We start from the raw sequence: 24,189 nt of genomic DNA on the forward strand, positions 1-24,189 counted from the left end.
TGGGTTAATGATCCAGCGTTGCCATGAGCTGTGGTGTAGAATGCAGACAGAGCTCAGATATGGCGTTGCTGTGGCTGTGGTATAGGCCAGCAGCTGTAGCTCCGATTGGACCCTTAGCCTGGGAACCTCCATATGCTGCTGGTGGGGCCCTAAAAAGACAAAAGACAAAAAAAAAAAAAAAGGACGCAATGAACTTTTCAAAACAGATACTGACTCACAGACTTTGAAAACCTTATGGTTTCCAAATGAGACAGGGTGGGGGGTGGGGGGATGCTCTGGGGATTTGAGATGGAAATGCTATAAAATTGGGTTGTAATGATTGTTGTACAACTATAAATGTAATAAAATTCATTGAGTGATTAAAAAATGAGAAACAAAAAAAATAAAAGATTGATGTAAAAAGAACTCACAATAAGGGTAACCCCATCATCCAAACTGAAACACTTTTGAGAATGAAAGAGGACATGAAAGGTCATTAAAATTATGCAATAATTATTAGTGCAAATTACAAGTGTTGCCAAAAACAAAGTAGAGTTACAGACTTATACCCTTTAATACAGTACAAAACCACTAGAGTAAGAGCATTCAGAATGTCCTTAATAGACTGTATGCCAGGACTACTCAGCCTCTATTTTCTACACTTAGTTCACATACCTCATCTAGGATTTCCTAGATATGTCAGTGACCTTGTGACAATTCTGCGCATCTCATAGGCTCAGGCCACAGCACAACTAACCAATAGAACAAATGGCTAGCAGAGACTGCTTCTCCTAAAGTCAGGCCAGAGGGTTAACTACAGCTGTCTCTAATGAAAGTGAATATTTTATCAGCGAGCACCCTACATACTGTCCTTGAAAGAGAGATGTTAGTTATATTGCATCTAATATAAGAGATCTGGAAAAGAGAGATTATCGAGGACTCCTTTCTGATTTAACCACAGCTAAAAATGGTACTCAGCCCACCGCACTGGACTCTCACATCTTACAAGACCGTGGTAAAAGCTGAAAGTACAAAGTAAAGGTCTGCCAAATCTATTCGGGTTTATTTTACTATTACTCATTAACAATATTTCATTAAAAATGAAAAATTCAGGACAAGTGATCAACCAGAAGGGATGCCAGGATAAGAGACAAAAATAGACCAGGGACCATGGACATCTGATCACCTCAATATAATGGCAGAGCGCAAGTCAAAGTTATGAATTATAGAGCAGAAGCCCACAGTGATGCAGATACAGGAATGCATGAGACCGTGAGGAAACTGAAAGGGGAAAGAGAGCAACCAGTTCCTAGAGGTGTCTCCTACCAGATTCTACTTCCACTCCATGCGTATCTTTGTAATTCACTTCCATTCTTCTGAGGCAGCTTGAGTAGGTCTTGGTTTAATAACAGAAGAACCCAATTACTTTAGTTTTGATTGGGTCACATAGCATATACAACTAGCTTCAGTCTGGTTCTAAACCTCACATGACGTCAGCAGGACACTGGCTCTGCTTCCTCTGGACAGAGTGCACACTCAGGCTCCTGACTTTGTCTTACAAGAGTCCAAGTTCTTTTCTCATAGGCATAGCAACTCTAAACCACCTGTGGTTGCCCCAGGGGACAGAGTCTGTGTTCTAGCATTCTCTGCCAAAGTCCTGAGGTTCACTCTAACTGGATCAACTTAGGTCACTTCCTCAACCCTGAACTAATCATGATGTCCAAAGAAAGGAGATAAGCTGGTGGATCTAAAAACACAAGACCCTCCTCTGGCATCCCAGGTGGGTTTAATTCTATCTAAACCTCAGGAAACACACCCTGGCTAGTTATCTACCAAAGGGTTTCCCTTTTCTGCAGGGGCACAGATTTCTTTGTGAAAAAAGTGACTGAGTTCTAGCCCGTGGATTGGGAGCAAAAGTGAAGCATGTCCCCTCCAAACCTAGTCCATAAAACATCCTACACACACCTCAAAGTTGTCCTAAATATACTTAAGAGTTTTTAATAACTGAATACCATTTTAAAATTTTAACTTAAATAATTTTAATTAACTTAGTTAGAAATCCAGTTCCTTGGCAGCACTGTCCATGTAGCAAGTGCTAAAAAGCCACATGTGTCTAGTGTTACACCACTGGCCCATAGGGCTCCCTATTTTACAAATTCACTAGATATGTTCCCCCCAAATCCTTCACTCTGCTTTGATTATTATGTTGAAAAAATGGGGGGAACTGAATTTCCTGTTTGTCTCAATTCTTCTAGGATTTCTTTGGCAGTGCAGAATTGAGCCCAAGAAGCACTAATTCTGCAGATCAGAGGATGTAATAAAATTCAGAATATGGAGTTTCCATCATGGCTCAGCAGAAACAAATCTGATTAGTATCTATGAAGACACATGTTTGATCCCTGGCCTTGCTCAATGGGTTAAGGATCCAGCATTGCCATGAGCTGTGGTGTAGGTTGCAGATGTGGCTCAGATCCCAAACTGCTGTGGCTATGGTGTAGGCCAGTGGCTATAACTCTGATTCGACCCCTAGCCTGGGAACCTTCATGTGCCATGGGTGCAGCCCTAAAAAGACAAAAACAAAAAAAAAAAAAATAAAATTCAGAATGTCCTAGATCCCCTTTCATTTATCAACTCCTATGCCAACACTCTACCATAACTGCTGTAGTTTAAAAAAGGAGAAAATAAAAAATAAAAATAATAAAAAGGAGAAAAATAGTGACCAATAAGAGTATCACATACAATGTAGTAAAGGGATGAGCTCAGTAGAGGATAAAAGAGCGAAGTCCCAATGTCCTCTATGCTGCTTATCATTGACTGACTCAGCTCCAAATTGATGCTGAACCTGAGATGCTGGAATATTTCTCCCCTGTCTACAGCACCATGTTAACCTTTGCCAGTAGATTGCGCACTAGGAACACTGGGATAAGAGCATCCTTTCCTCCTGGTTCTTCTTGCTCTCGCAGTGCTGGGCTGGTGTGCAGGACACCAAGCTCTCTTCAAACAAATGTAAGTAGCACCTCAGCAAACGAAATCCCAGTGAGTTCCAAAGTGCTCCAGCTAGATTTCCCGCCTCAAGTTTAGCCACATCCTCCACGGAAAGAAGATTTCAGCTGCACTCCTGCCCAGCAAGTAGATTCCCAGTGAATTCCACGGATGCCCCAACTGGTTTCCTAGGGTGAGTTCAGCAGCACTCCTTCTTCATAGGGAGCTTCCCAGGAAATTTCTCAGCATCCCCGGTGGGTAGTTTCCTGTCAGCCAGAGCACCCTGGTGAACTTCTCTCCCATTCAGTGGACTATAAGCACATTGCCTCCAATGGGGTCTGAGTCCCAGGCACATGCGAGGTCTCCCCTTCCAAGTCAGTCCTTCCTTGAGTACTCTCTCAGACCCCTAGGGTATATTTTAGAGCTCTTTTCTATTTACTCTTAGTAACATTCCTATCAATAGTAATTCTTTATATGCATCTTCCTTGTTCAAATCACTGCTTGGTTTCTATCTCCTAACTGGACCCTAACTAGTATACCTCCTTTGCAGTTCCTTGCCCAGGTGATACTGGGTAAGACACACCTCACCTCTCCAGACTTTGTGAGCCTTTTCTGGAAAACAGGAATATCAGATTAGCTCAAAGCTAGAGGGATACAGCTACAATCCTTAAGGATCCCTGAAATGCTACTTGATGCCCATTAAGAAGCAACTTCACATTTTTCATGCAATTATGAAAACCACTGGTTTAGAGAAAACACAAAAACCATGAGAATTTAGGTGTTGCTGTAACCTGTGGAAGTTGAGAAATGTCTTGCTGAGGTAAATAGTGAATGAAACTCTGGTATGGTCCCACTTGCTATCCCGTTGGCAGGTTTTTCCCACATTTAACATTGTTGGATGTGTTTTCTGCCAGTGTGGGTCTCCAGGGACCATGACTAGGCCATGTAAGAGGCGCTCCATGCAAGACTACAGCTGACTTGAGTTTTCTTGTGCTACTGGCGCTTGGCAAGGCAGGTGTCTTCAATTATTCATGCTGGCTTTCCTGGAAGACAAATCTTATTCAGGCTCTTAATCTGCCCATCAGCAAGCCCAGTGTTGTGGAAACCCTTTGTGAAGAAAACACGGTGTTCTCTGGGCTGTGAAGCCTGCCTGGTCCTTGGGCCTCAGACTTGAGGGACTCTGCTCTACAGGAATTTCAAACAGAAATTTTCCTGAGGTTAAAAACACCATGAAGCTTTCAACAACAGGAGTTGTGAGATGCAGAAATCACAGTGCCATCAAGCAGAAATCCCAGCCCTGATCCTTAGTGTACAGACTGAGCAGAAAAAGAAAAGGTGGAAGGAGACAATGGATTGGGAGGGTTGGGGGGGGGGGGCGCACTAACACTCACAGATCTGGCTGGTTTGAGCACTTAAACTGCAAAATAAAAGAATCCCTACTATTAAAATAAGAGAGAGGAAGATTCAATTCAGAAACTAAAAGATCACTAGGTCAACAAATCTAACACAAATTAATTTTCAATACAGTTGGCCTTTGAACAATGGAAGGGTTAGAAGCAATGACCCCCCCCATGCAGTCAAAAATCCACGTGTAACTTTGACTCCCAAAACACTCTACTACCACTAGGCTATTTTGACTGGAAGCCTTGCTGATAGCATAGTCAATTAACATATATTTTGTGAGTTTGTAGGAGAAAATGTCCAAATAAAATGTAGAAAGGAGAGACCCCAGCCATGATGACTAAGCAAAGTCTAGCCAACTGCCCCAACCAGTCCTCCCCCATGCATCTGCTTCCGCATCTACTACCTTGCCTGACGTCACTCCAGTCCAACTAGTCAAGCTTGGACCTGGAAGACGTAGCCCATAAAAGCCTTGTGAAACCCTTCTTCCGGGCTCAGACTCTGGAGAGCGATCTCGTGTGAGCCCGCTGGCATAATAAACCTGAATTCTCCAACTCTCCGAGTGCTCGCTTGGTTTCTCGCCGGGTAAAAGAGCTGATCCACTACAGCCACAGAGCTACTGGAGCTGGTACGCTACAGCCACGGGGCTGTCGCCAGAGCTGATACGCTGCAGCACAGGGCTGCTGGGTATCTGCCGTAACAAGTTATGTGTGTTATATACAGTATTCTTACAATAAAGTAAGCTAGAGGAAAGGAAATGCTATTGAGAAAATCATAAGGAAGAAAAAACACATTTACAGTAGTGTACTGTGTTTATTGATACTGTAAGTCTACATCATCTGCTTACAGGATGAATCGTCTGTCAGTACCTACATCAATATTGTCTTACATGACACAAAATACTGCAGATGATATATATGTTACTAACACTAGACATCACAAATGAAAAAATAATGTGAAAAAGAAATTAATATCTATTTGCAGGTATAAAGATTGATGTATTTGGAGTTCCCTAGTGGCTCAGCAGGTTAAGGACCTGGTGTCATCATTGCTGTGGTGAGGGTTTGATCCCTGGCCCTGAAAATTGTGCATGCCACCGGTGCGGCCCAAAAGACAAAAAAGATTCATGCGTTGACAACAGCAATTAGGAGCAGTAATAAGGAGCAGCAATATGAATGATTACCTCATGGCAGTCTAGCCTACACACTAAGGAAGAAATTGCTATAAAAGTTTATGGCATGTAATATTACAGCCATTATTTGTAACATAGTTTTGGAAACATTTTTTAAAAATTTACCCGTAGTGGAGTTCCCGTCGTGGCGCAGTGGTTAACGAATCCGACTAGGAACCATGAGGTTGCGGGTTCGGTCCCTGCCCTTGCTCAGTGGGTTAACGATCCGGCACTACCGTGAGCTGTGGTGTAGGTTGCAGACGCGGCTCGGATCCCGCATTGCTGTGGCTCTGGTGTAGGCCGGCGGCTATGGCTCCGATTGGACCCCTAGCCTGGGAACCTCCATATGCCGTGGGAGCAGCCCAAAGAAATAGCAAAAAGACAAAATAAAATAAAATAAAATAAAATAAATAAAAATAAAAATTTACCTGTAGTGATAGGCTAATAGGAAGTTTCTCCAATTATAAGAGAAAGAGAGAATGGAGAATGGGGGAGGAAGAGAGACAAAGGAAAGAAACTGCATTTGGGGCATCTCAAAGAAATCTTGACTTCCCTTTAGTTTGGGGAGGTATTTGTTCCACTCAACCTGATCAGGGGAATGCCAGCAATTCAGAAAGTTTTCAAGCCATGTGTCACTTAGTTTTCCATTTCAGTGGTGACCTTGCCCTCTCCTCCGTTTCTATGTTTTTCATGCACAATTTATTATTCCAGTCAGAAAGCTTTCTCAGAAATGTGGCTTTAAAAGGCAATGAGAAGCGCTTTCCATGACTCAATGTCAAAGTGATTTTTTTTCCCTTCTTGTCCCTTTCACTTTATTAGATCTTAAATTACAAAAGCTGTGCATGTAACAAGTTGTGCAGTGCAAATATGGACTTCCTAAATTAATTATCTCCCCACCAGTCCCCTAATCTCCAGGGGAGATGGCTTTCAGATGCATTTTTAAAGTAGAAAAGACAGAATGTGCTAATTGATGAGATTAAAGGTGAGAGACAAAGAGGGCTCTGGTCAAAGTGGTACCATTTACTGTGATGAGAAAACAGCAGGGAAGGATCAGTTTAGAGGAGTTCCAGTGTGGCCACAGAAAGCTTGTAAGTCATTCAAGTGAAGATTCCAATCTGAAGATTGGTAGTTATTACCAATCTGTTCTAAAAAGAGAAGCCCAGGAGTTCCCTCCCTTGGCTCAGCAGTAACCAACCCAACTAGTATCCATGAGGATGTGGGTTTGATCCCTGACCTCAATCAGTGGGTTAAGAATCCAGCATTTCCATGAGCTGCAGTGTAGATCACAGACGCAGCTTAGATCTGTTATTGCTGTGGCTGTGGTAGATGTCCGCAGCTGCAGCTCTGATTCAACACCTAGTCTATGAACTTCCATATGCCACAGGTGTGGCCCAAAATATAAATTTTAAAAAAGAAGCCCAAACTGAAGTTTACATGTGTAAGTCACTGGCATGTAAAGTGCATCTAAGGCAGTATGTCTGGATAGAAAAGACAGCAGGCAAGCATGTCCTAGGAATGATTCTAAGGACAATGGCTTAAGTATTTCACCATGTATAACAATTATTCTTAGTTCCTAGCAAATGGTCTATGTCCTAGACTTGGTTTTTTGTTTTGTTTGCTTTATTTCATTTTTGTTTTTTCTGTTCTTCAGAATTAACTGTTCAGAATCTTACTAAATGGTTTTCTAAGCCATTAAGAACATAAGGAGTTCCCATCATGGCTCAGTGGTTAACGAATCCGACTAGGAACCATGAGGTTGTGGGTTCAATCCCTGGCTTCGTTCAGTTGGTTAAGGATCCGGCGTTGCCATGAGCTATGGGGCAGGTCGCAAACAAGGCTCTGATCTTGTGCTGGCCAGCAGCTACAGCTCTGATTAGACCCCTAGCCTGGAAACCTCCATAACCATCATTTATTGGGGTAAAAAATGTTAATAGATTTCTTAATATTGAACCATCCTTGCATTGATAGAAGAAATCTTAACTGATTTGTGATATGTAATCTTTTTAATGTGTTGCTAGAACTGATTTATAATTCAGTAATCTATATGGGATTTTTATCTATATTCATAAGTAAAACTGGCTTATAATTTTCTCCTTTGTGTTATCTTTTTAAGTTTTTGGCATTAGCTTGTACTACCATTATAAAATAAACTAAAAATAGGAGCTCCCTCCGTGGCGCAGTGGTTAACAAATCCGACTAGGAACCATGAGGTTGCGGGTTCGGTCCCTGCCCTTGCGCAGTGGGTTAATGATCCGGCGTTGCCATGAGCTGTGGTGTAGGTTGCAGACGCGGCTCGGATCCCGCGTTGCTGTGGCTCTGGCGTAGGCTGGTGGCTACAGCTCCAATTCGACCCCTAGCCTGGGAACCTCCATATGCCGAGGGAGCAGGCCAAGAAATGGCAAAAAAAAAAAAAAAATTAAAAAAAAATTTAAAAAAAGATAAACTAAAAATAAAGCTCTTATTCTATTACCTAAAAGAGTTTTGTTAACAGAAAATTTTTTTTTCTTTTTAGGGCTGCACCCACAGCATATGAAGTTTCCAGGCTAAGATCGAATCTGAGCGGCAGCTGCTAGCCTATGCCACAGCCATGCCACAGCTATGCCACAGCCATACGGGATCCAAGCAGCATCTGCAGCTAACTTACACCTCAGCTTGTGGCAATGCCAGATCCTTAACCCAATGACAGAGGGCAGGGACCTAACCCACATCCTCATGGACGATGTATCAGGTTCTTCACCCACTGAGCCATACTAGGAATGATCTGTTTTTAAAGCAGACCATTAGGTTATGGAAGCAAGTAATTTTAATTTCTGTTGTCCCAGCAAAAGAATAACAATGAGAGCAAATTTGTGGACAAAAGAAAGAAGCTTGGAACATTCCCTGAAATTGACGTTGATACTAAACAAGACAGCAGTCAAGAGGCAGAGGCAAAAGCTAATGAAAGGTGAATGTCAATGTCAAAGTAGATTTATACTCCTGGCCAGTAACACCTGAGTATTCGGAGCACACTCTTGACTGATACAGCAGATCCAGAGTTGGGTGCTCACAGTGGCAGAAAGCCTCGCTTTGAACCTTGACACACTACTTACTATCAGTTTGACCATGAAAAGTTGCCTACTATCTCAGCCATATTGTTCTCATCTTAAATTAGAATAACATGTATATAATATTTAGAACAATGCTCGGCACAAAGGACATACTCAAATTAATGTTAATAATTAACAAATTATTCATAAAATTACCTCTCCTCTTAAATATCCCTGCATCACTGTAATAGATGTATTTGAAAATGTTCTATTTTTTTAATCATTTCCTTCACTGAAAACCCATCAATCATCCTAAACTTAAAAAAAAAAAAAAACAGATTTTAAAAGTGGAAACAAAATGAAGAAAAATTATTTTTCCAGGCCACACAGACAAAAATCTCATCCTAACACAAGTTCCCATTGTGGCTCAGCAGGTGAGCCCAACTAGTAACCATGAGGATGGGGATTTGGTCCCTGGCCTCGCTCAGTGGTTTAAGGATCCAATGTTGCCATGAGCTGCAGCATAGGTCGCAGACGTAGCTTGGATCCCGCATTGCTGTGGCTGCGGTGAAGGCCAGAAGCTGCAGCTCCAATTCAACCCCTAGCCTGGAAACTTCCATATGCCACAAGTGTGGCCCTAAAAAAAATCTCATCCTGACATTGCAATGTTGGGGAAGAAAAAAAGCAGATGACTGGTATGTAAAATCCTTATCTGTTTACTTCCTCCAGCTCCTAGATGCATAGTGGTTCAATGGTTGGGAAACAGGAGGATGAGGTGGATACATCTGAGCCTGGGACAGACAAAACAGGGTCTGCAGGGACTGGTGGGAACCACTTCAAAAGCATCAAAAGAAAAATGCCAGCTCACAATGCACTATGTTCCACCCTTCAAGGATGCCCACTGCCAGGATGAAGAGGATGAAGTTGTGGAATGGGGTGAACTCTGGAACCTGGTGCCTGCTTCACAGAGCCCTCCTGCTCAAACCTTTGATATCCCCAATCCCTGCATCTTCCACATTTTCCTTTCCCCCCAGCTCTGGCCCGAGACTCTCCAGATTGAGCCAGTCCTGGGCAGACAAGAATCGCATCATTTATTTCAATCACTTTAAAAGACTCTGATGTGTCACCATCAGCAATGGGCAGAAGGAGCTGCAGGCTTTAGAATCGGGCAATTTTCCAGGTGGCTGGCAGATCCGAATCACCCCACTTCGAAGCAGGATTCCACGTGTGGTCTTTCTTGGCCCTGTTTTGAGTTTACTCCCAGTTCCATGCTCTGTCTTCCTTCTCACACACACACACTCACACCCACATGCACATCCACACGGTCATACAACTCACACACTCATTTTACATGTTTATGCACTCAATCTTTAAACACTCGATCACCCACACAAGCACACACACATACAAACACACACACACACACACAGAGACATGACCTCACAGCAGTATCTTTCAGGATGCCCTGGCCCTGTGTGGGGCATGGTAGGTTCTAATATCAAGGAAGCCCAGGTTCACCTAGGGGCTAGGGGCAGGGAGAGAGAGCTGCATTTTTCGTAAGGGAAGAAAGCACATAAAATGTTTACCCCTGGAGGGTATTACCTATATGTCTCAAGGTGCTAATCTTAAATGGCTTCCTCTGGCTTCTTCTCATCACAGTCCTAACAGACATTTATGTTAACACATTATATTCAAAATATTTATAAAGGAGCCACTTTTGGAAAAAGGCTCAGGAGAGACAATTTGCTGCCCCTCCCCACTTCACTCCCAGAGCCCCAGACATATTTCTGGCCCTGTTAATAGCACCTGTTTCTGTTCTGGCAGGTGGCAGCAATTAAATCTTGCTAATTTAGGATTTGCCAACACTCATTGCTGGTGGTCAGGATAGAGCTGGGAAAAAGGTAATTAATTTTATACCATGATTGTCATGGTTGAATGATGGCTACACATTCTTGCTTCTCCTCCCATCAAGAAATGGAGTCTGTCCTTTGCCCTTGAATCTTGGCTAGATGGAGACTTTTCTTGACCCAGCAGAATGCTGCATGAGTGATGCCATGCCATTGCCAAGTCTAGGCCCTAAAGAGCTGGCAGCTTTCTCTTTTGCTCTCTTGCAGCTCTCAGCCACCAGCTAAGTTGGGCTACCCTGGCGGAGAGGCCACGTCAAAAGAGCAGGACAGCTGGCCAGCCCCCATGTGTTCTAGTCATCACAACAGAGGTGACAAATGTGTAAGTAAAGCCATCCTGCCTCTGCCCAGCCAGACTCCTATTGCATGAGGCTATGTGGGTGACTCCAGCCCCCTTTTCTCCCGCCCCCTGTCCCTGCCACTCAGACCAGCAATAAGCAGTCCCTATTGAGCCCTGCCCAGGTTGCAGAATCCTGTGTTTTTAAGGCACTGAGTTTTGGGACGGTTTGTCACGTGGCAATAGACAGCTGATATAAAATGACTACGGGAACTAATGATGGTCTCCAACTAAAGGATCAGTGTAAACATTAACCTCCATTCTGTGTGACACACTATTGTGACACCTATATTTTAAGCCATTTGTAAATATTTTAGGAGACATACATGTGTTTAGAAGCTATGGATACTCAGTGGTTAATGAATCAACTAAGGAACCACGAGGTTGCGGGTTCGATCCCTGGCCTTGTTCAGTGGGTTAAGGATCCGGCATTGCCGTGAGCTGTGGTGTGAGTCGCAAACTCGGCTTGGATCCCACATTTCTGTGGCTGTAGCGCAGACCTGCAGCTACAGCTCCAATTAGACCCCTAGCCTGAGAACCTCGATATGCCGCAGTAGTGGCCCTAGAAAAGGCAAAAAGAAAAAAAAAAAAAAAAAAAGCAGCAGCAGCAGCCATGGATAAGGAGAGCTATATCTTCTAAGAGCTCCTCTCAAATCAAGTATATTTATTCCTATCTTATAGATGAAGAAACTGATGCAAAGACCAACCTAGGTTCACACATCAAGAAAACTGCAGAATGGCTACCAAACAACCTAGATCTAACTGATTCCAAAGCCTGTGTTCCTTCTGATAGAACACACCACCCCCTTAATCACGTGATACTTTTGGTACACTGCAGCCCAATGGCATTTCTAATACATGAATTAAAAGGGTCATCCTGGGAGTTCCCGTCGTGGCGCTGTGGTTAACGAATCCGACTAGGAACCATGAGGTTGCGGGTTTGGTCCCTGCCCTTGCTCAGTGGGTCAAGGTTCCAGAGTTGCCATGAGCTGTGGTGTAAGTCTCAGATGCAGCTCAGATCCAGTGTTGCTATGGCTAGAGGGTAGACCAGCAGCTGCAGCTCTGGTTTGACCCCTAAGCTAGGAATTTCCATATGCTGCAGGTGGGCCCTAGAAAGAAAAAAAAAAAAGGAAAAAAATACTTCCCAAAATCCCTAGAGAAACTCTCTGCAGTGTCTTCTGCTGTGTTGCTGCTGAGCCCTGTACAGCATCCCAGGTACCACATTCATCAGGGACTAAACATAAGCACCTATCTTTATGTGTAAGCCTGATCTTTTACCAGATATTACAGTGTGAGCATGTTTTGGATTTTCTGGTTTCCTTGTTTCATTTTCAAGGAGCACACCCTGGGTTTTAAATAATTTGAAGTTTTCCGAAATTAAGACTTTTCCCCATCATTTTGTGGAGAAAACAAAAGAAGGGATAGCAGCCTTGCAAAAAAATTTATCCAGGAAATATAAAGCTGAGAGAGAGAGAGAGAAAATAAGAAGTAGAATCTGAAAGATGAACAAACTAACTGTGCCTCTTTCAAGATGAAAGCCAAATGCTCCTTTAATCAACACCTGAAAAAGCACTTCTTCTGGGATGCTTTTTCACCTTCAGCATCCTTCTAATGCCTTAGAAGACTGGCCCCTGAGGCTGGTGCATTTGACCAACACACACCTTACCGGCCACTAGACTAGTGGAGGGTTTGCTAGAACAAGGAGCCATCATTCTTTATTTCAGGGCAATTTGTCTGGTGTATATTTGAACGTTTGGACGGCCTTGCAGCCCTGTGATCAGTGAGCCTTCCCATCTACTCCTAGCAGCTGCTTGTGGGGGGGTGGGGAGGGAGGAGAGAAGGGGGCTTTACTGTCAGTCAAACTGACCTGGGCTCAAAGCCTGTCTCCATTATTTATGTGTAATTTTGGAGAAGGTATTTAGCATCTCTAAATTTTAGGTTTCTGATTCATAAAATAAAAACAGTAATACCCTCCAAGTGCTCTTGTAAAAGAGGGGAATCCCATTCAATATCTTTCTATGAGAAGGGCAGAAATACGCCTCAGATATAGTGGCCCAATGCAACTAACTAGATCTGCTACAGAACAAAGGGAAGGGCTGTGCAACAGAGACGACTCTCCCCTAATATCTACTCCACCTTCTTCCTAGTAAAGGAATCCCTTAGATTTGGCTGAGCACATGGCTTCCTGAAATGAACATTTTCCAGCCATGCCTACTGCTACGGACAATGGAATTTAAATGAAAGTATCATATGTGACCCCTGGGAAGCCTCCTTAAAGGGAGAAGGCCTATCTTGTTCTTTCCTCATTTCTGCTGCCTGGAATGTAGACATGAAGGCTGGAGCCTAAGCAGCCATCTTAAACCATGAGTCCTCATCCTAAGGATGAGAGAGTAATAACAAAGAAGGCTGAGTTTCTCATGATCACAGGGGTACCAAATTTGCCAGATTCTTTTAATAAAGGGGAAACAAACTTTTTTATACCACTATTATTTTACTTTTTCTTTTTTTTTTTTTTTCGGTTTTTTGGGCCATGACCATGCCAAGTCCCCAGACCAGGGATTGAATCCATACCACGCCAATGACAACACCAGATCTTTAACCAGTAGGCCACCAGGGAATTCCAATTATTTTACATTTTTCTATTACCCACAACTGAACTGAACTGAATCTTTACTGGTATTGGAAGTTAACATAATTTGTGGTTTTGCTCTCACTATATGCCCAAGAATATGTTTTTCAAGAATATTTACTTCCAATTCCTTAAAAATTGAATCTGATGTGTTATCTAAAACGTTCATCTTCTTAAGCAAGGATGCAGTTGGACCCTAACCCAGTGGACTTGTTAACAGAGTCCATGATCAATGCTCTTAAAATATTCTAGGAATCCCAGGGGCTTCTGAACTGAACAGTTAAATTTTTTTAAAAAAGAAGCTTTGGGGAACTTAATACATCATCACATGATGCACATTCATTAATAATGAAAGTAATAATCATATCTAACATGTTTTAATATTGACTGTATGCTAAGTGTTACACACTTGACAAGGAATATTTCATTTAATCTTTCCAACAAACTTGTGATTTGGTACTGTTGTCATTCCTGTACTATGAATGAGAAAACCAAGGCTCTCAGCCATCACACCAGCTGCCTTCCCAAAACATCACACTGACAGATTCAGCCCTTCAGCCAGGCCCCAAGAACATCATATCCCTATTTCCCCATATGCCCTGGTATCTAAATCTGAAAAGGTGAAGTGAAAATGCTTCAGTACTGCAGTGTGGACTACAGAATGCAAGATTTGATTCCTGAGCACCAGGGTCCTAAGCTTGAGGCAATGCACGCCCTCACTGAAAAAAAAAAAGTGTCTTTTCTTCCAGCAGCCTCTTCCCTCCACTATCTCCCACCTCACGCATAACCTTCCAAGCTGGAGGCAGTGTTTGGATTAACACCTTCTCACAGTTGATTTATAATATTTCATCTCAAACCCCACTGATCTAGCTAGCATTGATAAAGCTTCTGAACTCTATGTTGGTTCCTGAGATCAGTTTTGAATCATGTATTCATACCCTCAATCATTTTAAAAGCCCCGGCTGTAGGCTCAGGGATAAATTCTACGCTGCTCTCTAAATTTATCACCAACTTAACTTAGAATTTGTACTTGTCTCTACTTGAGTTACCTGGATCTCTAGTTAGATGTCAGAGTCCAAATCCTGACTTTGGTTCTGCCCCCTGAATCCCATTTAAAAAAAAAAAAAAAATTCTGGATGTATAAAAATACCGGGTAAGATAAATATGTGGCCCTTTATACTACAGTCTCAGATGATTTGATGTTAGACAAAATATAGCGACTTTCATCCTAAAGGAAAATAAATTATCCTGAAATATAGAACCCTGCTCAAAACAGTAAATAAAACACCTGGAGTGAAAATGTCCCCCTGGCACTGAAACTAGAGTACAAATTGAATATGTTGAGGGCAACTTGAGGTGTTAATGGGTAAAGATTCCTAAACCTTCACAGCTAAGGAGTTAAGAACTTTGTAGTGAGAAGAGATGAGTTTAATTCCCCTAAGGAAAGCTGTCCGCATTGGCTTTGCCTCCCTCTGTCAGCTACAATCATAGGCATCTCCCATTTGCAATGAAATATGCCCAGCAAGCTGGAGCCAGTGCAGCTGCTATGGTTTGCAATTACCCTAGAAAAATGAGCAATCTCAAGTCTTGTGTCAGTTGTCCAGAAGTATTAGCAACTGTGTTCTGCCTTACCCATCTTTTTTTTTGTTTTTTAGGGCCACACCCCCAGCATATGGAGGTTCCCAGGCTAGGGGTCAAATCAGAGCTATAGCTACTGGCCTACACCAGAGCCACAGTAATACAGGATCCAAGCCGCATCTGCGACCTACACCACAGCTCATAGCAACACTGGATCCCTAACCCACTGAGTGAGGCCAGGGATCAAACTCACATCCTCATGGATGCTAATCAGGTTCATTAACCCCTGAGCCACAATGGGAACTCCTGCCTTACCCTTTTTAAGCTGTCCTGCACATAATCATTTGGATCAGGAACATGTGGGCTGCTCTGGATGTGTATATTTACCAGCTCAAGAAGAGAGAAGGAGACCTCTGAAACCCACGGACTAACTCCAGGCACACCAAGGCCATTAATGCTCACAAGCTTTCCCTGAGAATCACAGGAAATCCTTTCATTAATTCACCAAAAATGAACTGAGTCCATACTATGTGCCTCACATTGTTCTGGCTGCCGTCTATACACCAGACCAAACCCCTGCCCTCGTAAAACCTACATTCTAGAGTAGGGGTGCAAACAATACAGGAACTAGAGGAGTAAACACATAGTCTGTGTGATGAGCACCTGCTCCACCCACTGCCCCTGGGACACCCACCATTCAGTGCAAACTGAGAGCTTCCTCTCACAGGCCAATGAATTGAGGGCCTTTTCTATATACAAGAATATGACTGGCTTTTACAGGACATGGCCAAACGTCCTGGTGAATTAACACCCCAGAAGTGATCTTCAAGCAAAGAACAGAAGTTGGTACCTTTGCCTCTCAGTTCCCAGTCCACCCTTTCTTGGCCTCCTGGGAAGCCAGAACAGACTTTCCTGGTCAACTGGCACATTATTAAACTTTGTTGCTGGAGGGTGCAGGGAGACGGGGGACCCCTAGAGGAGGGAGGGGCTTCTCCTCTTGGTTCCAGTGTAATCCTCCCCTTTTGCTCCACTGGGGCAGCAGCTGGCATTGCAGGGACACTGGAGGCACTAACATGAAACTCACTCCCACCCCCAGGAGTTTCAGCAGCATCAGCCTCACAAACAGCTCCCCAAGGAGTTCTATACCAGGTGCACCCCTGGGGACAACCTCCACTGGCACTCCATGGGGTAGGTTCCCAGTGAGCCCCACAAATCAAGCACCTGAGGAAAATTCACTACCCTGTGGGGCAGTCATACCCTCTAGAATTAGATCTGGATTTCCGCCCTCCTGGGAAGACCTCTTAAAGATTTGTTCCTTCCCTGGCTCTCTGCCACAGCCCTAGAGATAGTGACTGCTCCTTTTATCTGTTATTCCTGTGTTCTTTATAGCTCTCTCTTACTCCTTATAGATAAAATACTGATACATTAAATTTTCCCTGTTTAAATAATTATGTGGCTACTGTCTCCTGATTGGACTCTGACTGATAAATAATTTTTTTGGGGGGGGCACACAGCATGTAGAAGTTCCTGGGCCAGGGATTGAACCACATGCCACAGCAATGACCCAAGCCACAGCAGTGACAACAACAGATTCTTAACCTGCTGCACAACCAGGGAACTCTGCTACACAATTTTTGTTGTTGTTGTATTTTGTCTTTTTAGGGCTGCATCCATGGCACATGGAAGTTCCCATGCTAGGGGTCCAATCAGAGCTGTAGCTGCTGGGCTATGCCACAGCCACAGCAACGTGCAACGTACACCATAGCTCATGGCAACACTGGATCCTTAACCCACTGAGCGAGGCCAAGGATCAAACCTGCATCCTCTTGGACACTAGTCAGGTTTGTTGACCACTGAACCACAATGGAACTCCTACACAATTTTTTTAATAAATATTTCCTTCATCAATTAATGAAGGAACTATCAGGAACACGCCCCCCTCCCCAAGCACCCCAAACCTCTCTGAATTATTATCTCCACCTAAAAGACCTTGAAAATATGTATCCAGAAGCTGGAAAATGATGACCTTTTCCCTGACAACTCCACTTTTAAGCCTCTGAAGAATAAAATTTTGAGCAAGAGATAGTCACTGCAGCATTACTTATATCTCAGCCTCCTTCATTTTAAAAAAACATACCGTAATTTTTATTATTTTATATTAACTTGTCAATTATCTTGCCTTGTAAATTTCTACCCCAGAGGAATGAGGGAAGGTACCATTTTTGTCCTGTTCATCCTTAATCTCCTTGAGCCTGGATAAGGTCATGTAGGGAGACAGGATAGAAAAAAGAAGAGCTCTAAAGCAAGAAGGAAAGGGATAAGGAGGAAATGTGTGGAGAGTGAGTGGAGGTGAGGTTATGTGTGTGTGTGTACACACATGGAGGTCGAAGGGGAAACAGAGGCATGCCTAGGAAGTGCAGGTGCACACCACAGATGATCTGCATCATAAGCTAGAGTGATGCCACCTGCACCAGACAAGGCTGACTAAGCAGTGTAGAGATGGCCCTGACAGAGAAACATCTGAAGCCCAGGGGAAGCCCGCCCCCGCTCCTCCAAACTCTTGTCAATCACCAAAGGGGAGTCTACAGAGGAAGCCAACAGGATGAGGGCCACAGCTGGGTACCATCCTGGGACTGAGGAAAGAATCTTGAATCCACATAGGAAAACTGCTGGATCAAAGTTACTTTTTGTGAAAGGGCCAAGATTAAGTTCTCCCCCATTCATGGGAATAAAAACTCATGTACAGTTATAAATTAACTGTGGGTTCCATTGCTGTTGTCTTTCAAGTTTTGTGGGCTGCTATGACTGTTCAAATTACACGTTACTTGTGGCCTCAATGAGTATTTCCACTGTAGTTATGTGTATGTAATATTGGGTATCATTGTTCAAATTTTTGCCAAATTTGGGTACCACTTATACTGACATGTTATTATTTAACATTTTTCTTTAAATCAACTTCCTTTTATATTTAATCCCATTCGAAGCAATAAAAATGTTACTATTTGTACTAATTATATTTTTATTATAATATTTTATTACATGCATTAAAATAAATACCTATTTATACCTACTACTAAAATAAAAGGTCTGATCACCATACTCTTTAATATCATCTCATATTCCACTGATAAGTTTAACGCATTTTAGGAAACATGGTACCACAAGGTGTGTAACGTCCTTCATTGTTTCCGAACCACTGCGAATAACTTGCAAGGTTCTCTGGGAAATATCAGAAAGGCTAACAAAGATTTTGAAAGCTGTTGGCATTTTCCTGATGGAAAGAAAGATACTCTGTCCTATTTTAAGCTTTTGTCTTCAAAAAATGCTCATCACTGAAGACATTTGGAAATATCAAGAACTTAAAATGGAGCTGGACACTTCCATTGCCCTTCTAGGCTAACAGTATACCAAGTGATGTTAGCTTGTACAGAATGAGACCCATAATCTTTGGTGCTTATCTAAACAGATAAAGGAAAGAGAATACAGAGGCAATTACAGCATATAAACAACTTAGAAAATCAGAGCACACTGCTGTGGTTTGTATGTGAGAAATGACACTAAAATCAAAACCCTCCTTGAGCCTGGATAAGGTCATGAGTCCCTGTCTCATCTCTGCTACTTACAGGCTGAGCTGAAGACCTGCAGGTAAAGTGCTCTCTGTCTCTGGAACTCAGTTTTTTTCTTCTGTAATAAGAGGGTTGGATGAGACAAAAGCTTTTTAGGCTAAGATTTTTGGACAGACATGATTAGTTGGTACCACCCTAATAGGAAGGCAAAATATGCAGGAGGCCTTATCAATTTTCCTAAATTGTGCGACTCTCCTGGGGTGGGGGGGAAAGTAGCAACCACTGGACAACGTGCTCTCAAGATATTCGGAAGCTGACAATACCATCAATGGCTTTGAGTCAACTCTCGATAAAGAACACTTCAGAGGAGGTCATCTTCTCAGTGAGAGGTTCCCAGGGAAGAGACTGGGCAGGAGTGAGGGACCAAGAGACTTGTGCTTACCCAGGACGGAACTGATGGGGACCTTTCTCCTACTCTAGAATATATTTCACCAAAGGCTCACCTCAAATGCTTTCCCTTCCCTTCGCCCCCTTCCAAGTCCTTTTGCTGAACCCCGGGCTGGCTTCCTCTGGGGACACTCAGCCCCAAGGTGCTGCAGAGGCTCATCCATTCTGGGCTAATTCATCCTAGCCAAGCTTGTTCTGACCAGTGAGCTGCAGAGCGATTGGTGGCCCCGCGGGTTCCAGGGTACTGCTTTTCTCCAAGGTAATCTTACTTTTAAGTTTTCTGCTCTGCAAAACCTGTTTGAAACACTAATGTAAAGCCTTTGTATTGATGAAAGTAATGCCTTCAAGAAGCACAAAATGACTCAAAGATTTATAGTCGCCTGAATTTTCACTTCTTACTCCTTTAACCATGGTCTTGGTCTTTCAAGCTTGACAAGCCTATCTCCCTGTACATGCGTTTGTATCCAGTAATCCCTTGTTGCTCTTCAGTGAACTGCCTTAGAATGGATGCTTCCTAGTCCTTAGGAGTCACCTCTAAGTGCCCCCACAGGCCACTTCTCTGATTCAATCTCATGCCATTTTGTTTTGCGACAGGTTTATATGGGACACTGGGTCCACACCAATGCCCTCAACTTTAGTAACCACAGAAGAGGGACCCATTTCCCCTACAGCACCTAGAAAGGAGGGATTAACTTCATTCCAAATCCCCTCGAAATAACCTTGAGCACAGAAATAAAGACCCTCATCCAGGCCCAGCCCAGGTGTTGAAACAAGCCGGGCTCCTGCCTTGCACTCAAGATTGTCCTCAGGTGAGCCAGGGCCCCTTCCCCCTCCAGGGCTCCTTCCCCCTCCAGGGCTCCTCTACAAGCACTGTTGCATCACTGAGAGCTGAACTCAGCGGGCTTTGTTCCAACACTTCACACCCACTGACTTATTTAACACATGTGAGAACCCTGTGAGAAAACCGTATGGCTCCCACCATTCTACAGATGAGGCAACATGGAAACAGAATTGAGAAACTTGCCTGAAATCACACAGATTCTAAGCACCGTGCATATTCAAACCCAGGCCCACTTGCTCCCCAGAAAAAAAAAAAAAAATTCACATGCTGAGCTCTTGACCTTGATTCCACTGATTTTTGCACAAAACTAAAAGCAAGACCCAGCTGCTGAGCACTCTGACTCAGTTCCGAGTTGGATGCCTTTTCCTACCAGTGAAAGGCAGAGCAGGAAGTCAGAATGAGGAAGGAACAGACTCAGAGAAGCATAGGTAAGGCCTGATGCTAGAACCTGGGAGCGCTGGTCCCCCAGGGCACATCCCCTTCACACGCTGGGGGCCTACTGTGGCTGCCTGCTCAGCAGAGCTGGGACCAAATGGAGGTGTGCACCCCTGCTAGGGTGCTGCCAACTAGGAAGAGCTTATGTGACAATGACAATTTCTCTGTATAGTCTTTATTACTAAATATGAATCATCTTTCTCATATGGACTTTGCTAATAAACTCCAAAATGTCTTGGTTTCCACCAAAATCCAACTGGGGAACACTGTTCTCTTTCTCTACAGACAGACAGACAGACATACACACACACACACACACACACACACACACCAGTTAAGCTGGGGAATTCCCAGCGTCTGCCTGTACATTCTGAATGTGCCTCCTCCATTTTAAATGCCCTTAAGCTGGTATCTAGTATTTAAAATCCAATTCAAATGCCACTTACTCCAGAAAGCCTTCCTTGATCTCTCCAGGCAAAAGTCATTACAATCTTTCTGCTCTCTAAACTCTAGGAGTTTTTTTTTTTACTTTAGTGCCTTTCTGATATCTGTATGTTATGTGTTTGCATCTCCTCTCCCCAGATCCTGTGGAGGATGCAGAACCTTGTTTTGCCTTCCATCTCCATAATGGATATGGCAATACCAATCAATAGATATTTGCTGAATTTACTTATTTCGATAACTGTAGTCCCTGGTGATGGCTGATATTAGAAATTAGATTGTGATTATCATCCAAGATCCCTAGAGATGATGCAGATTAAAAGCAATGCAAGAAAATAGGGATGTGCAAATGATGGCGAATATTTGATTCAAAGCAAAAAGATATAGAAAAATTATGCATCCCATTTCTCATACAAGGAAATGTCATAAATTTGCATTAAGTAAGGATGCTACCAGATGGAGCCAAAGGCCTGCAGTTAGCTCCATCTTACTGCCAGAAACTCTGTAATTCACAACCGTAATTCTTCTTATAGAATACACATTCATTGATCAAAATTTTTAAATATCTAAACAGGGGAAATTATTATTTTAACATTCTTTCCTCAAACCCAGTCACCCTCAAGTGATGTTGGTGGATGCCTTAAAATATGCAAAAATATTCAATGCCTCGATTATCCCCTGGGAATTGTAACTGTTGTTTTCATGTACATTAATAATTTCTTGGTGTAATTTTTCCCAAGACAATGTATCAAAAGAAAGTGTGCATAGATTTACATAGGTAATTGCTAATAAGCCTCCCAGGAAGAAAAAGCCTTCCAACCAGGTGGAAACCATATCACTTTAAATCAAAACTCAAAGACTATCAGAGTATATTTATGAAATTACAGAAGGATGCTAGGCTCTAAGTCAAAGGCAATCAGGAACTATAAATGGCAATGGTGACAGGTGGCTACTTATCTGAAGGTTGTGAGCTGGTTTCTGTCTCTCCTATGCTTTATCTACCACCTTGTCTGCCCAGGATGTGTACATCCTTCTTACTTGGAATTAAGTCTAAGTTGGGCAGTATGGCCCCATCTCCCATCACGGATGAAAACGGGGGCAGCCCAGCTCCTGGGCTACAAGAGTGTATGTGTGTAATGATGAACCTTGAGGAACTAATAACTTAGGACTGATTAATGACTAAGGCCTACAAAAATTTAGTTGATAGGAAAGATGCTATCTTGAATTAGGATAATCATGTCATAGCTAAGGTTTTATAATTTATCTGATAGTGAAAAATATAAAATGTTTCCAAGTGACTTATTGTGATGTCTAGAATTGCTTCAAAATATTTTAGCAAAAAAAAAGTATTTTTTGAATTTTAAATGGGGGATAGATTAAATAAAATTGACAGACCTGTAATACACAGGGAATCTGGGAACAAATGCATGGAGCTTCATTATACTCTGCTGTTTTTATGTATCTTAAAATTTTTCATAAAAAGTTTTTTAAAACTTTTAAAGTCCAACAGTGTTGCAGGGGAGGTCCAGGAGCAGTGGTGGTGCTAGAGGCACCCAATGACCCCAGGGTGTCCTGCCTATGGCCATACCAGGGCTATCTTGGTTGCTGCCAAATTGATGAGCTAGGTTCCCAAGTCTTCCTGGAGATTGCATGAACTACCCAATATCCTACAGTACATTTTTGTTTTCTGCTATATTTCCTGAGTTTGCAACCCTAGACCTGAATGGTAGATCCTAGTAAATTACAGCTCTAGAAGACTTCCAGGTTGCCTCATCTAGTTAACATGAAACTGGAACAATGAAAGAAAATATATTTTAGAAGGGTGGCTCTTCTCCCCTCCTACACCCATGACTGGCTCTGATCAGTAATTGTATAGTAACTAATGACCTTACTATTACACCTGCTTATAGCCTCAGACTCGTTCTCAACACAGCTCTTCAGGCAGCCACTGCCTAACCGAGCTGACTGGGGGATTAAAAGATATTTGTCATTCCCAATTTAAGCAAAGTAGAATAAGTAAGAAAACCTGCCACTCCCCCTAAAAAAGATCATGTCATTTTAAGATGATTATAAACAAATTGAAGATAACTGTGTCTGCCCTCTCTCCTCTCCAACTTCCTTTTTCAGTTGCAAAGGTATAAATGATATATACATTATATTTGTCATGAACTAATATCAGAAACTCTTCAAAAGAAAACTTCACTGCAGAGGACTAGCCCTATACCTGAAGACATCAGATCCCTTTTGCTCAATCTTATCTCTGTATAGGTGGTTCCTAACCCTAGGAGTCCCCAGAGTTCCCCAAGCGAAATCTGAAACCGGCCTCTGCAGTATATGGAGGGCAAGGAGAGACCAAAGAAAGAGGCTTTGTCATAAATTCCTGGAACCTAACCTGCGGCAGCTTGTGCCCTCCTGGCTTTGCAGAACAGCGTGCAAAGGATTCCAACATATTATCACGCGCTCCCGCTTTGCCTGCCAGCCCCGAGCTGGCAGAGTAGTGGACACCTGCATGTCCTTCTCTAACCTCAGCTCTCCATCCAATTCCCTGATTTGAGCTCAGCTTCTCGTGGGGCATCAGTGTCCAGCAACAAGTCCACAACAGAGCCCATCCCTGTACGCAGGCGCACATTTCCCTCCCGTGCCACAGGGCGCTCTGCGCAGTTCCTCAAACACGCTCGTCAGCCCAGTCAGCTTTTTCCGGGTGTCCCTGTACTCAAGGGGTCCCCAAAGCACCCAACACACGGGCCATGCCTCCCCACGTAGAGGTGGATGGACAACTCAGGATTTCCCCCAACGCCCCTTTCCCAAGATCCATTCTCCTGTCTCCTGGCTGCCTCCCCAGTTGGCTTCCAACCTTGGACGCTTCCCCAGGTGAAATCTGAAACTAACCCCGTACACAAAAGACAGGGACAAAAAGAAGGAAGAGGCAGACCACTGCAGACTGGTGAGTGGCAAGTTTAGCAAGCAAGGGAACATACTCACAGGCTTGTCTTGGGCGCTGAGAGTCCCGTAGCTCTCTGTTCCTGCCCACCAGAATCTCAGAAGTTTCTACAAAGGCTTTAACTGGCTTCAGTCAAATAGACCATCCAGAGTGTCTCAGCAACTCCTATTCTCTCTAGACAGTGTCCATGAATCAGCTTCCAGGTCAGGGAAAGCAAGCAAACTCACATTCCAAGGACGGAGAGGGGACCAGGATCCTTCCATCACCCCTGTGCAGCTGCGGCAGCCATGACCTCCTCCTACGGTATCATCTCAGTTGTTTACCAAGAGTGCAAATCCCTTCCCGCAGTCTTTTTAGGCCCTCCTAAGAACAGGGAAGGGGCACAGGAGTAGGCACTTTAGATGGATTAGATCGTTGAAGGTTTAAAGTGCCTGGGAGTGAATAAGCAACAAGGCCCTTCTGTATAGCACAGGAAACTATATTTAATATCCCGTGATAAAACCATAATGGA

The 24,189-nt window shown here is 43.2% G+C and overlaps 1 long non-coding RNA gene across 1 annotated transcript in view; it reads right to left on the bottom strand.

Annotated features, from left to right (window-relative positions):
• Positions 1-24,003, bottom strand: part of LOC106506064 (uncharacterized) — a 356,616-nt gene extending 332,613 nt beyond the window's left edge. Inside the window, exon 1 of the long non-coding RNA XR_014827404.1 lies at positions 23,720-24,003. This is a non-coding gene — a long non-coding RNA (uncharacterized LOC106506064). The remainder of the gene's footprint in view (positions 1-23,719) is intronic.
• Positions 24,004-24,189: the final 186 nt, after the last annotated feature.

Source organism: Sus scrofa, chromosome 14 (assembly GCF_054392235.1).
Source record: "Sus scrofa isolate SSC_HxYL_T2T_F1_AM1 chromosome 14, Sscrofa_HxYL_maternal_Yorkshire_Landrace_v2.0, whole genome shotgun sequence".
Classification (NCBI taxonomy): domain Eukaryota; kingdom Metazoa; phylum Chordata; class Mammalia; order Artiodactyla; family Suidae; genus Sus; species Sus scrofa.